The following is a 15,714-nucleotide window of genomic DNA, read 5'->3' on the forward strand; positions in this document are numbered from 1 at the left end:
CAATGCAACAACTTTCATCATCTTCTCTTATGAAACTCATACCACAGCACACACTTTAAACTGCCTCCACAGCCAACAATAGCCTCTTCTCTGAGGACAATTTTTAACGAATCACCAAATCTCTTGCATCTTGAGAAAAATATAACTTTGTTGCCTTCAGATGATAATTCCCAAGAAATTATGCAGTTAGAAATAATCTCAAAAGCCAATTACATTTGATTTTCATGTACTGCCCATTTCATTACATATATAAATGACCTATAGTCATTCAAATGTAAAGGATTTACGGCAGAATGTGTTTTGTGCTCCTTTTCTCTGAAACCTTACATTTACTACATGGTCCTGCATGTAGTAGGCACTTAATACTTTGATGAATTTAATTGAATTAAATGCAGAGACATTAGACTTGCATGCTCACACTCAATCAATAAATATTCATCAAATGCTAATTATGTGTATGATACTGTTAGATGCCAAGAACACAAATACAAAAAAACAAATAACTCTTCTTTCAGAAAAAAAATTGAGCCAAGTGGGCCAGGACATAATGTATATATATGACTAGATATATAATACATGTCAATGAATGTTAAATACAGTCAATCCTCAACATTCACACACAATTTTCATAACTTCTAGCATTCACTCAATATTATTAGGAACCTCATTTTCACTTTCATGTTGGCAGATGTGCACATCCATGACTATGCGCAGTAGAGAGAACAAAATGAAAATCACAATGTGTACAGTTTTCTGAAGCAGTTTGTATCCAATTAGGATATATTATTTCAAGCTGGTGCAGCCTTCATGATCATCAATACCATCCACGATCTGTGAAGGACAGAGTGTCAAAAGTGAGGTTGACAGTCTGCCACAGTCTTAGTGTCTTGCAACAGCAAATTCTAAAGTCCCAGCATCTTCTTTCTTGGTTTTCAGAAGCTGGTCAAAGTAGAGAGGTTTATAGAAGTATTGTATATGGTACAATGTCCTCACACCACCATCTGACACAATAGAAAGTAAAATTCAGATTTAAAAATATTTTAGTTTCAAGAATTTTATTTGTTGTACAGCATTTATGTTAATCTAGATTTCAAGTGTTATGAAAAGAGAATATTGTCTGAAATTAGGGTTTTGTTTTATTGAGATGTTAACACAAAAGGTCAAAGAATTCGAGGGAATTACTAGGGAGAAAAAATGTTTTGCATGTTACCAATTTTATTTTGTGTACCACATTTTATGGGTTATTTCATGGTTACTGTGTTACAAAAAGTATATATTATCAGAATTAATGTTTTGTAATAACGTATTATGTGCAGAAAAATGTATTTTTAGCAACCTCTATCAAAAGATAGTTTTTGGGGGTTGCAGGAATATCACTCCCTCCATATTCCAGAGATCCAGTGTATCAACATTCATATTAACTTTCACTCCGTTTTTAGAGGAATATCACCGCTGTAGAAATTGAGGATTGACTTACAAAGAAGCTCCACAGAGAGGGCATTATCTTTGGAGAAGACCAAGAAAGGTTTCACGAATGTTGTTGGGAATGAAATAGAGGAAGCTAGTATCTCTGGCAGCTACATGACTCTGTGGATAGAATGTTAGAACAGAAGTCAGGAAGACCTGAGTTCAAATCAAACCTCAGACATTTACTGTGTAACCATGTGGCCCTGGACAAGTCACCTAATCTTGTTTGCCTCGGTTTCCTCATCTGCAAAATAAGCTGGAGAAGGAAATGTCAAAGCATTTCAACATCTTTGTCAAGAAAACCCAAAAGGTTCACTAAGAGTCAAACATGACGGAAATGACTGAACAACAACAAAAGTGTTATTGGCTCAAAGAGTGTGGGAAAGGGAAAAACATAGAATGGGACTAGATATATTAGGCTGGAACAGAGTAAGCATTTAAATAATTCTTGTTGATATGATTAGACCATATTTTATTCTAGGGAGTGACCAGGGTTTATCGATTAGGGTCAGATATGCAGTTAAGGAAAAGTCACTTTAGTAGCAGTATGTAGCATGGGTAGGAGTAGAGAGAATCTAGAGGTAGTTAAGAAGATCAGTTTAGAAACTGTTGCAATTATCTATGTGAGAGTTGCTAAAGTTCTGTATAAGAGAAGGGATTGCATGTGAGAGGTATAATAACGGGGAAAAGGGTGGGAACTGGCAAGTAGCAACAGAAAGAATAATGAAGAGTGAGCCCTCAAGCATGTGACTGAGGTTAAGAAACTTTGAGCCTGAAAAAATATGGTGATTCCTTAAGGAGCAGAAATGGAGACTTTTTGAAGACAGTTGGGCTTGGGAGTTGATGTTTTATTTGAAATGCTGAGCAAGAAATTTCTGTGGGACATCCAATTTGAAATGTCCAATGGGCAAATGGTTATAGGGTGATGCAGCTCAAGAAGATACTGGGACTAAATATATTTACCTTTGACTAATTTCAAAGGGAAGAGATTATATGACAGAACTGTGGGCACTTTTCACAGTTAGGAGTTATGACTGGGAAAATGAACCATCAAAGGAGATGGACAATGAGACAAGCAGGAAGAAAACCAAAAGAAAGTCGAGTAACAAAACCCCTAAAAGGAGAAAACATTCATGAAGAGAAAGTGGTTAAGAGTGACAAATGTAACAGAGAGACAGAATGAGTACTAATAAAAGACCAATAGATTTAACAATTAAGAGATTGTTACTAACTTTAGATGGGACAAACCACTCCAATAATTTCAGTACGTTCTCTCTCTCTCTCTCTCTCTCTTTCTCTCCCTCCTTCTTTCCTTTCCTCCCTCCCTCCTTCTGTGTAACTATATCTGTCTCTCTCCCATACACATAAGTGTACATGCATGTATGTTATAAATATAGGTCTAAGATAGAGGTAGAGGAGTAGTTGTAGGTGTAATTATCAGTATAGATGCAAGTGTAAGTTTTGGTATGGCTATAGAGATACTTATCAGCATAAGTGTAGGTATTGGTCAAGTATGGTATTAGTATAGCTGTTAGTAGAGGTATAAGTATGTGAAAGAATAGGTACAGGTATACATATGCATACAGGTTTATCTTTATATATGTGTAGCTATAGGTATAGGTATAAGTATTTGCACCTATCAGTGCAGGGAGTTGCCAGTAAAGGAAATCCTTCTTTCTCTTTATCAGCGCCAATTAGCACACATATAAACATATACCCAGGCATATATAGGTATGCATGTATATGTGCATATACATATGTGTGCATGTATACACACATGTATATGTATATACTGGTGTGTATGTGTGTATGTATATATGTATAGCAGATATACATATACATTTATTTTTCTCCATATCTCTGTATCCTCTCTCATCTCCATGTTTTCCACTCTCAATATATGTGTATGTATATATGCATGTACGTATGCATGTACACATGTATTAGCAACTAACTTTCTAATATTATTTGTGGATATATAGACACTTATAATCTCTTATGAGATTGTTTTGTCAAAAGAAAAAGAGAGGAGAATGTTCAAGCATTCATTTTTCCATGAAATAAGGTCAGGAACACTCTTCCTTAGTTCCCATTTGGGAAACACTGATTTCCATCCGTGCCTGCTTTTCCCTGCAGTTCAATGAACCCAGAATTATATGTGAAGATTAGAGATGGGCCTTCAAGACACTGCCTAGATATAATTAATAATGCAGCCTACAGAAGCTGTCATAGGTACATATGATGGCCTTAAATTAATCGCCGTTTACATTGCCTACGTTGTTTTGCACAAAGACTGCTGTTCCATTCTATTTGACCTTAATTAGTATAATTGATAATAGTCTCAGAGCCGCGTTCCACTTTAATCATGTAGTTACAGCTTTCCTGACAGAGGAGAATGAAATAGCAGCTGGGAGTTATCTATTAATAGTGGGGAAAAAGAAAGGTAAAAGGAAAGCCTTTTTTTTTTCCTGAGGCTTTAGAGCTTTTATGTCATTGGCAGTGAATGGCTAATGGATCTAAAGAATCATGTGCAGATCTCCAAGGACCTAATGAAGGATAGACTTGGAGCCCAGGTCAACATGAGGTAGGGAACTAAGACAATCAGGAAAATTCTATGTATGCAAATGAGCTAAGCAGAGAAGACTTTCTAGGGATTGTCTTAACATCAATTCAGACCAGACAAATAAAGTCATTAGCTCCGAAATGCTGTCAAGATATAAGAATTTGAAGTATCAGTGTCTGGGGTTGAGTTGAAGGAAGTCATAAGGAAAGTCATCTTATTTATTTATTTAGCTTTGCTATGAGGATTCATTGATTTCATTTTTAAAAAATAATAAAGGATAAGAGGAGGAAATGAAGTTGGATGGACAAAGTCGATTATTGTTGCAAAATATGAGTTAAATTTGCTTTTCTTGCCCTCCTTTTTTTTTAACCTGAGGACCAATTGAGTTCATTGTTCTTTAGGTAAATTTCAGACTAAGAATATATTGCTTTTTTTTAAGGTTTGGTTTTGTTTCACTTCTTGTATAAGATATTGAACTGGTAACCTGAGAAAGCATTAGGATTGTACCTTATCCTCTCACACTGCATCTTTATCTTTACTCTGTGACTTTTCCTTCCTTCTCTTTTTCCAAATAATTACAAGAAAAATTAGCTTCATGGTCACATAGAATATGTCACCATCTAATTATTACTAACAAGAAATTTTGAATCATTTCAGTGAATAGCTCCTTGAACTATCAAATTAAACATTTGAATATGAGTTTGATTATTTTCACAATTGGGGGACTTTGCAACTATAAATAATGTTCGGAGATTAGTACATAAATTGATCACTTGTACCAATTCCCAATCCTGAATCAGCTTACCATCTGTTTTCTCCCCTTCTGCTCCCAGGTCACAGAATGCTGCTGGGGGAAAAATGCAGATTGTGCAGGCCTGGCCCACATCATACTCCTGCTGCCCCACTTCATGGGGGCTTTTGTTGCTGCCAACAAAAAGATGAATCTTTTTATTCATCTCTGTTTCACTTTCTGGACAAAATCCCTACAATGATTTCCCCTTATATGAAATTAACAATCAACCAATACAAACATTTAATTTTACAAATAATAATTATAATAATAGCTAGTATTTATGTAGAACTTTGAAGTTTGCAGAGCACTTTAAAATATTATCACATTTGATTCTCATAGCAACCCTGAAAGATAAGTAATATTATTTTCCCATTTTTTCGATAAAGAAATTGAGGCAGAGGTTAAGTGCAGAAGCAACAGTGACAAACCATGACATATGAAACGAAGAACTTTCATTTTGTAGGTGTTGGGTATTTTTTAACTGTATATTAAATTTAGTATGGAAATAATAAAATTTCACTGTACCATTGAATTCTCCCAACTTCCTCCATGTTCCACAAGATCTCTGTACTCTACCACCACCTAATCCTCTCTTTTAATTGATAGTCTCCACATCCTACTTCAAAGATCTGATCTGAGTCAGGCAGGGGATACCTTTCTCATAATCATCCTTCTCCCCACTCCACCATTTCCTTTCTTATATTCCTCTCCTATTCTTTCTAACCCTTTCTTCAAGTCTCACATACATAGAGTCAAACATACAAACACTCACATAAATACTTTTAAAGTATCATTTCTGTTGCTTAAGCTGTAGCCTCAAAATATTTCCACTTGGTAGCTAGAATCTAATAATATGTACTAGTGAACAGGGTTGTATTCTTACAACAAATCAGCTAGGAACATCACACAGAGAGGATGAGGGTTTTTCTTTTAAACTTTTCCTTGTCTGATGGTGATCTCTCCCCACTCTTAGCATCTGGAAGTTCTTCCTACTGTTGCCTTTCAAGGAGTTCTAATCTCAATGTCATGGTCAACATCTGACCCCCTTGGTTACATGGTCAGAACATGGGCCAGGTAGCATTGGTTCAGAAAGTTCTGACATGTCAGTGTTTCAAGGAGAAAAAATATTCTCCCTAAAAGCTCTGTTTATTGCTGACTGATGGTACAGGAAACATGACTGAGAGTCAAGGTGGTGGAAAATGGAAAAGAGTGACATATTTGGAATCAGGAGAGACTTGGGTTCCAATCCCAGTTATTCTTCATAGTTATATATCCGATGGTGGAGGAGGGAGGGAAGGGAAGGAAGGTTAATATATTTGAATCTGTTTCAATACCTGAAAATGGTGTAATGACATTTGCAAAATTTTCCTTAAACCAGTGTGAAGAAAGTTATTTATAAACAATGAAGTTACATTTACTATTATTAATACTTTATCAAATCTTGAATTCAGAACTAATCTGTATAAACAATAGAGGGTTAAAACTAAAGTTAAAGATGGTTACTGGCTACCTGAAGTCTCCTTAGATGTAGCAGATAGCCCATTGGTAGCTGTGTGGCATGCTGTCGCGACACTGAATCATAAAGTGAGAAAATTTCAGAGTTGCATGGGACCTTGTGTGACAGCAAGCAAAATAGAATCTTTTGCTGTTTTTGTTTTAGTATAATCAAGTGTCTCTGGTTGAATCTTGCCTTTATCAACCAGGAGTCTTTAAATATGTGTTTCACCAGCAAAGAAGCATATCCTGGCATGAAGAAAGCAACAGTGATAGCCTCAGTTTCCTCATATGTAAATTTAGGAGATTAGATTACTTTAGTGGTTTCTTTTGGCTTTTATTCTATAATCTTATGACTCAAAAAGTGGTTGGCAAGGAATCCCTTTCCATATAATTTTGTCATATAATTATGATGGATAAAGCAGTTTAGTAGTGTAATGATGGACAGAGAACAAGAAGAGAAGACAGGCTTACTGTATTGGGAAGAATGTAGGTGGTTGGTGGAGAGGCACTTGGTAGGCAGAACAACTTGGGATCACCTAAAATCTGCAACTTCCTAAGTACTGGCAATATTAATATGGCCTTCAGATTGACATTCTACTGACTTCAACTTGGATCAATTTCAGTCAGTCTCATGCTCTTCAGTGAGACTAGGTAAGTTGGAGTGCTTGCATCCTTTCTCTTTCCCAGAATCTTTTAAAAACAAATTCACTATTACAACCATTTTAAACTATGTGAAAAATATGTACAGGGTTAAGTATTTCTGGTGCCAAGGCAATGTTTACAAGAATGCCAAGCTTGAGAGCTATATGAAAATTGCTATGCCTATTAGAATGTTCCTTATTATTTTGACCTGGTAGCTATGGGGTCAGTATGGTAGGAAGAAATATTTAAGATATGGGCTACATGGCCAAACAAAATAAAATCAGCTAGAGATCCCAGTCTCCTAGGGTACTACTACATCAGGTTCAGAAGAGCCTATGTTGTCAAGGCAATGACCCTAGTTACCCAGAATAGTTATATAGAAAATGTTCACTTCTACCTCCCATCCTTATTTTGATTTTAGGAGCTCAAATCAACCCATCTTCTTTCACTGAGTGCTGAAAACTAAGTTCTTTATTCTTTCTCAAATTCTACCAAAATTGGTGAAAATTCAGTTCTAAACAACATAGGGAAAAGAATCCTGAAATGCACCAAAGTATTGTTTAGGAAAGTTGGAGAGCAAGCCACCAGTTTCCTCATTATGAACATGGTGGCCCAAAAGTTTTGAATTTTGGGGAAAAGGAAAAACTTTTGGTGGACAAGACTTTTAAGTTCTAGTCTTCCCTCTGAACCATGAGCTGGTTCAAAAAAATGCATCTGTATTGGTATGATCATGAAGATACAAAAGGGTTAAAAAAAAAAAAAAGCATTTGTTACAACAGTAGAATAGAAAACCCCTTCAGAAGGGCTGGGGGAGAGGAGAAGGAAGATTATCTGTTAGTTCTAGATTAAGGAACATTGGCATTTATAATACAGGTGCTTCAATTTGGAAACTTTCCAATGAGAAAAGTTGCACATCAACTAAGATAGGAAGCAAGTATCGGGCTCTGCAGGCTTTGTTCAAATGTACTCACAGGCTAGCTGTGCCCCTTCTGGGAAACACAGAAAAAATAGGCTTCCTGAAAAAACAGGTATTAATTATTATTACAATATCATACATAGGGCAGCTTAACAATGGCCAGTATGCCTGAAGAAAACATGGGCTTCTCTCCTGAAATAGTGTTGCTCATCTCCAGTGTATAATATCAGAGAAAACAAGGTATCAGAGGTGTTTGAATAAAGAATACTGACTTTGGAATATGGGACCCTAAGTTCAAATCCAAACTCTGATACTATCTGTGTGATCTTGGGCAACTCAGAATATCCTCAGTATTTGTGTCATTTTTCTTTTCATATTTCTTCATCTGTGTATAAAGGAGTGGTACTCCATGGCTTTTGAGCTCCATTTAAGTTCTAGACCTAGTATCCTTTTATCCTAGGAATGTGAGATTGTCTCTAAGTACTAGAAAGATTGTTAAATGTGAGTAGTTACTCTGCTTGAACCAAGAGGGCAGAATGAGTAAGGATAAATTGAAACTCCAGAATTGATTTATATGTATTAAAGGATTTCTTAATAATTAAAACTATCTAAAAGTGGAATGGGGTCCCTTCAGAGCTAGCAGGGCATGACTTAATGGAGGTCCTCAAGCAAAGGCTGGATAATCATTTGTTGGAAGTGTTTTAAAGAGGATCTTGCTCAGAAATATATTAGGCTAAGATATCATCTGAGGTGCCTGCCAATTCTGAGATTCTGTAATATTGACACCATTCAATCTTGCTTTACTTGGTAATATTATCAGCTACCATGAAATTAATTATCTTCTCTGTGCTGATGATTTCCAAATCTACCTATTCTCCCCAATCTCTCTGCGGACCTCTGATCTTATGTCTCCAACTTCATTTCAGGAATCTCAAACTGAAAGTCCAGTAAACATTTTAAACTCACTGTATCCAAAACTGAACTCATTATCTTTCTCTCTAAACTCTGCCCTCTTGACAATTTCCCTACTACTTTAGAAGGCATCATCATCCTTCCAGTCCCCCAAGTGCACAGCCTATTTGTCATCCTGGACTTCTCACTATTTCTCAGCCCTCATATCCAAGCTATAGTGAAGGTATGTTAATTTGCAACATCTTTGAATATACCTTTGCAACATGTCTTGATTATGCCACCTTCTCTCCTATGATACTTCCTTCATGATGGTACAGGCTTTCTTCACCTCATGTCTGGACTACTTCAATATACTGATGCTTCTTCATCCTGCCTCATCCCTTCCTATTTCAATCTATCCTCCATTCAACCACCAAAGTGATTTTCCTGAAATACTTGTCCAGTCATGTTACCCCTACACTCAATAAATCTGACTGGATTTCCGTGAATTTTGTATGAATACAAAATTCTCTGTTTGATATGAAAGGCCTTTATGACATAGCCCTTTCACTTCCACCTTTCCAGTCTTTTTACACTTTATACCTCCTTACACATTTAAAAAAAAAAAAAAAGACAAGGTATCCCACTGCATCTGGGACCATCTCTAGTAGTCTTGATCTACATCTTGTCACTCTAACTAGATGGCTCCAGAGGACAAAGTGAGGCTAGTGACTTTGTACAGTCCTCCCTCATTGAAATCCAATTTAATTGCAAGTCATGACATCACCTTCCTGATGTTACGGTCCTCTTCAAGAATGAAGTACAAACAAACAACAACAACTACTACTACTACAACCCTCCCCATGTACTCATTGATCCAGCTACACTGGCCTCCTTGTTGGTCCATGAACAAAACATTTCATATCTCAGCTCAAAGCTTTTTATCTGAGTGTCCCTCTTTCCTGGAATGCTCTTCTCTTAATATCAATCTCTTGGCTTCCCTGATTTCCTATGTCTGTGTGTATTTGTCCTTCATTTCCAAAGAAGACCATGCCATGAGAAGAATGATAACGATTTGCACTGGACTCTGTTTTGAGTGAGGGAGGGCTGTGCAGGTCACCAGTCTCACTTCTCCTCCAGAGCCATCTGAATCCAGTGACCAGATATTCATCAGGATGACTGGAGATGACCCAGGATGAGGCAATTGGGGTTAAGTGACTTGCCCAAGGTCACATAGCTAGTGAGTGTCAAGTGTTTGAGGTGAGATTTGAACTCAGGTCCTCCTGACTCCTGCACTGGTGCTCTATTCACTGCACCACCTACAAGAAGCCTTTCCCAATCCCTCTGAATTCGAGTCCCCCCTATTTATTATTAGTATTTATACTGTAAATAGCTTGTTTGTATGTGGTCATTTATTTGCCATGTCTTCCAAAATATTGTGAGCTCTTCAGTAAAAGAATTGTCTTTTGCTTTCTACATAGTTCTAGCACCTAGTCTGGTGCCTGGCACATAGTAATCATTAAGAAATGCTTGTGACTTACTAAATGAACTTCTCTCATTATTTTAGCTTCCACTGATTCTCTTAACTTTTATAGTAGGTCCCCAAGCTTTTATAGACTAGATCACAATATTCAGAACTTGAAAGTAGAAATGTATCATGGCTAAAGTGATGGACTGAGGTAAGGGAAGACCTGAGCTTGAATCCTGCCTCAGACTTTTGCTAGCCATGTAACTACAAGCTCTCCGAGCCTCAGCTTCTTTATTTATAAAATAGGTATCATAATTACACCCACCTCTTAGAGTGTTTGTGAATATAAAAGGAGGGAATACATGAAAAGAGGCTTCCAAATGGCAAAGTCTCTCTGAGTTTTATCTATTTCATTCACAAAATGGGAAAAAGGTATTGGACTCAAATAGTTACTCTCTACAGAGTAATATGCATCTCTAAATCTAATATTCACAGAATTCATATATATAGCTAGGTCCTGATTTGTGTGAATAATTGATCCCTTTGAAGTGAGCACATTATTTGAATTCACACTGCATAATTCCATTTTGTCAGTACTAATAACCATATTTTATATAATTACAACTTCTAGACTATGCATTTAACATGCAATCACTTCAAGGGATTCATTATTTGCACTAATTGGGACCTGGCTATATATCTAAATTCTTAGGATCTTAGCCTTAAATAGCAACTATTATTATTTACAATTTTGTATTGTTCTCAGTGTTACAGGCTTTTCTTTCCAAATACAGTGAAGAATCTTGAAAAAAGCAACTATGAATTCTGTTTCTTCTTTATTTTTTTTCTTTACCTTCATTTCCCAGTATATCCTCCCCCTCCCTATCAGAATCAACCACTATAACAAAGAAGAGAAAAAAGGGGGTAAGTATAGCTAAGCAAAACAAAATAATACAGCAAATCAAAACTAACCAACAAAAAGATCTGGTTATATTCCATGCTCCCATATTTCACACCCATATTGTCCCATCTATTCTCTGAGGCTAATCTTTGTCATTAGATTTTGTTTCTTCTTTATCTCCCTAGTTCCTAATATACTGTCCCCAAACAAATGGCATAATCTATGTGAAAACATTTTGAAATTTATGGGACACTAAAAATATATACAATATTTTTTTAAATTAGAACAAATACTCTAGCATTTACTCAATTGGTTCATTAGGAAGAAATACTGCAACAAATGAGAGAGATAGAGAAAGAGAGATGGAGAAAAAGAGAGAGACAGTGAGACAGAAACAGAGGGAAGGAGGAGGGAGCAAGTAATGGGAAGAAATAGAGGGAGAGAGGAGAGAGAAAATAAGAGAGAGAGGGATGGAGGGGGGAGAGAGAAGAGGAAGGAAACAGAAGGGAAGGAGAAGTATTGCAACTAGGTAACTGTGAATGCATTTTTTTCCCTTCCCTTCAGGGGTACAGTATGGTCTGAATGCTTTATGACTCATATAGTCACTAGTCATTCTCCTACAGGAGAAAAGGTCCCTGTTAGAAAAGGAACAGGATCACAGTCTGGAAAAAAGGATGTTGGTCAGGTATGAAGGAACTGTCCATGGTGCTGATGCAACTGTCCCTAAGGACATGTAATAAGGCAAGGATGGAGTGGCCAAGAAGTATGTTGAGATAGTGCCTGGTCCAATAGAGCACCCCTCCTTCCTTGAACCAACAAATGGCTCATCTTCAGATCTCCTTTGATGTGGGGTGCTCTTGTTGATTGAAAGTAGCAATAACCATTCCACACAGAAGCCTGGCCTCTGTCCTGGAAGTCCTTTAGGACCCTCTCTTCCAGGTAGAATGAAATTCACAGAAGTATGCATTCCCCCAGCTTAGAGCAGACTGACTCATGAGAGTTCAGATCTTCCCTCATTATGGCATTATTTTTAGCCTGTGGAAGCTTTTCCTTCACTATGGAACAAGTTAGTCCTCATTTGCAGAAGGCCCAGAAGTCTGAAGTGGATATCCTCCAAGGATAACTGCCTCTGCAACTTCAGCATGGGAGGTCAGCCTGAAACCCCAGCTGAGACCTCCTGCTTTTAATCTGTGTTTTTCAGGCAGCCCTAGAGTGAGAAAGATGCCAATGATTTCCTTGGATCTACCAGCACCAGCTGTTTTCTTTCTGTACTTACAGTTCAAATGCTTGGGTTTCCGTATTGTGGTGACAATATGAGGAAATGCAAATGCAATAAAGAACGTTTCTACTATGCTCTCTGAAGTGAATTAATGTAAAATTGTGTTTGGGGAGACAGAATACATCTACATTAAGCAACAGAAAAAAATGATTTTACATAGAAACTCATGAGTAAGTATAAATTTAAAGAGAACTCTTAAATTTCATTCTTTCATTAATTAAGAAATAGATTTTGGCAATAATGAGAGAGTTTCTGCTGCCAGCATCGTGATCTCATGTCCCTATTGTTCAAAATGAAAGGAATCATACTCAAAATTCAAACAATAGTTCCCAGAATATAGTAAAACATCTTAGGGGAGAGAGAACACAGTGGAAAGAACATAGGGTCAGAAAGTCTGGGCATGACTCTGTCACTACCCTTCTGTTACTGTGACAAAACTTCTCTGAATGTTGGTTGCTTATTTGTCAGTTAAATACAAAAAACATTCACATAAGATATTTTCATGAGCTTGTTGTGTGGAAAATTTTTGGAAGCTTTGCACAGATATATAAGCCAGAATTGTTTTGAAATTAAATTAGATAAAATCTTGCAAAACTTCAGATATCCTTTTTTGCAACAGAAAAAAGTAACTCCAAGATGTGTTTCTACAGGACATGAGCATAATGCTGTGGTGATAAAAATACAATAATATCTGCTCATATTTATAAAGCACTTTTTAAGGTTTGCAGAGTGCTACACATATATTATATGATTTGTTCCTCAGAACTATTTCATGACATAGGTGCTATTACTAGGCACTGGGACTATCATTTCTTTTTTAAAATATTATTTATGACATTTTTCTTTTAAAATTAATTCTGAATTCTCTCCCTCCCTCCCATACTTTTACCACTCATTGTGAAGGCAAGAAATGTGACATCAATTATATGTGTGAAAACTTTTAACAGTTATTTCCATATTACAGAAAGAAAACTAAGAAAAATAAACTGAAAAAACATCTTTTTTTTTAAAAGAAATAAATATATGTATTTAATTTTGATTTTCAGCATTCGTTTCCACAAGATTTTGAGTTCCAGATTTTCTTCCCATCTTTCCACTTCCTCAAACCCTGAGGTGGAATGCAATCTGATTATCCCTTCCCCCAGTCTGGCCTTCCTTTTATCATCCCCTCCCATCTCCTTCCCCTTTACTTTCTTGAAGGGCAAAATAGATTTCTATACTCCATTGCCTGTGTGTCTTATTTCCCAGTTGCATGTAAAAACAAATTTTTTAACATTTGTTTTTAAAACTTTGAGTTCCAAATTCTCTCCCTTCTTTCCTCCCCACCCACCCCCATTGAGAAAGTAATTAAATATAGATTATACATGTGTTTCTATGCAAAATACCTCCATAATAGTCATGTTATAAAAGAACAACTATATTTCTCTCCATCCTATGCCACCCCCCAATTATTCTATTTTCTCTTTAACCCTGTTCCTTTTCTAAAGTGTTTGCTTCTGACTATCTCCTCCCCCAACCTGCCCTCCCTTCTATTACCCTTTATTATCCTCCTCCCCTCTACTTTCCTGTAGGATAAGGTATTTAATAGAGTGTGTATGTTATTCCCTCCTTAAGCCAAATCTGAGGAGAGTAAGGTTCACTCATTCATTCTCACCTCTCTCCTCTTCTCCTCCACTGTGAAATTTTTTTCTTGCCTCTTGTATGTGAGATAATTTATCCCATTCTATCTCTCACTTTCTCCTTCTCCCAATATATTCCTCTCTTACCCCTTAATTTTACTTTTAGATATCCCTTCATATTCAACTTACTCTTTGCCATCTATCTATCTGTCTTTCTGTCTGTCTGTCTATCTATCTATCTATCTATCTATCTATCTATCTATCTATCTATCTATCTATCTATCTATCTATCTATCTATTTCTATCATCTATCATTTCCTCCAACTACCCTAAAACAGTGAAAGGTCTCATGAGTTAGAAATATCATCTTTCCATATAGGAATTCAAATAGTTCAACTTTAATAAGTCTCTTATGATCTCTCTTTCCTGTTTACCTTTTTATGCTTCTCTTGATTCTCATATTTGAAAGTCACATTTTCTATTCAGCTCTTGTCTTTTCATCAAGAATACTTGGAAGTCCTCTATTTCACTGAATATCCACTTTTCCCCCTGAAGGGTTATACTCAGTTTTGCTGGGTAGGTGATTCTTGATTTTAATCCTAACTCCTCTTACTTCCAGAATATCATATTCCAAGTACCTTGATCCCTTAATGTAGAAGTAGCTAGATCTTGTGTTATCCTAATTGTATTTCCATAATATTTGAATTGTTTCTTTCTAGCTGCTTGCAATATTTTCTCCTTAACCTGGGAACTCTGGAATTTGACTACAATATTCCTAGGAGTTTTCCTTTTAGTATCTCTTTCTAGAGGATTCTTTTAATTTCTGTTTTACCCTCTGGTTCTAGAATATCAGGGTAGTTTTCCTTGATAATTTCTTGGAAGATATTGTCTAGGCTTTTTTTTATCATGGCTTTACCACCAACTGCTGCTGCCACCATCCCTACCTCCCTGGGGCTGGGGCCAGAACTGGCTGGACCATGTGCTCCTCTTTCACCCAGGTCCCATAGAGTTTTCCTACTGACCTTTTTGGCATTTCCTATGGAACGTTTTTGGTGGGTTGAGAAGTCTGAAAACTGCAACAGCTTCCAGTGATTCAGTCCCCTAAGGCCTGCTCCAGCCTGTCTATGCAGGTGCGGCCAATGAGGGACTGTGCTCTGCTCCCTGCCCTGTGTGAAAGACCCTTCCTGTTTATTTTTCCAGGTTGTCTTGGGCTGTTTTACTGTTTCTTTTTGCGGCATTTATTTAGAGTCATTTTATACAGGTATTTAGAGGGCTTTGGGGGAGAGCTCAGAGAAGTCCCTGCTTTTACTTTGCCACCTTGGCTCTGCCTAAAAACGTTCTTCAATCCACATTCAGACTGCATCAGTGGATAGTATTATTCATCATAAGCCTTTCAGGAGTTGTCTTTGATCATTATATTGATCAGAAAACGTAAGTCATGTACAGTTGATCATTCTATATTTTTGCTCCAGTTGTATTCAGTGTTCTCATTTTGTTCATTTCATTCAGCATCAGTTTATAGAAGTCTTTCCAGGATTTTTGTGAAACCACCCTGCTCCTAATTTCTTATAGCACAGTAGTATTCCATCATAACCATATACTACAACTTATTCAGTCATGATGGCCATCCCTCAATTTCGAATTCATTTTCCACCACAAAAAGAACTCTTAGAAACAC

The sequence above is a fragment of the Notamacropus eugenii genome, chromosome 3, assembly GCF_028372415.1.
Source record: "Notamacropus eugenii isolate mMacEug1 chromosome 3, mMacEug1.pri_v2, whole genome shotgun sequence".
NCBI lineage: Eukaryota > Metazoa > Chordata > Mammalia > Diprotodontia > Macropodidae > Notamacropus > Notamacropus eugenii.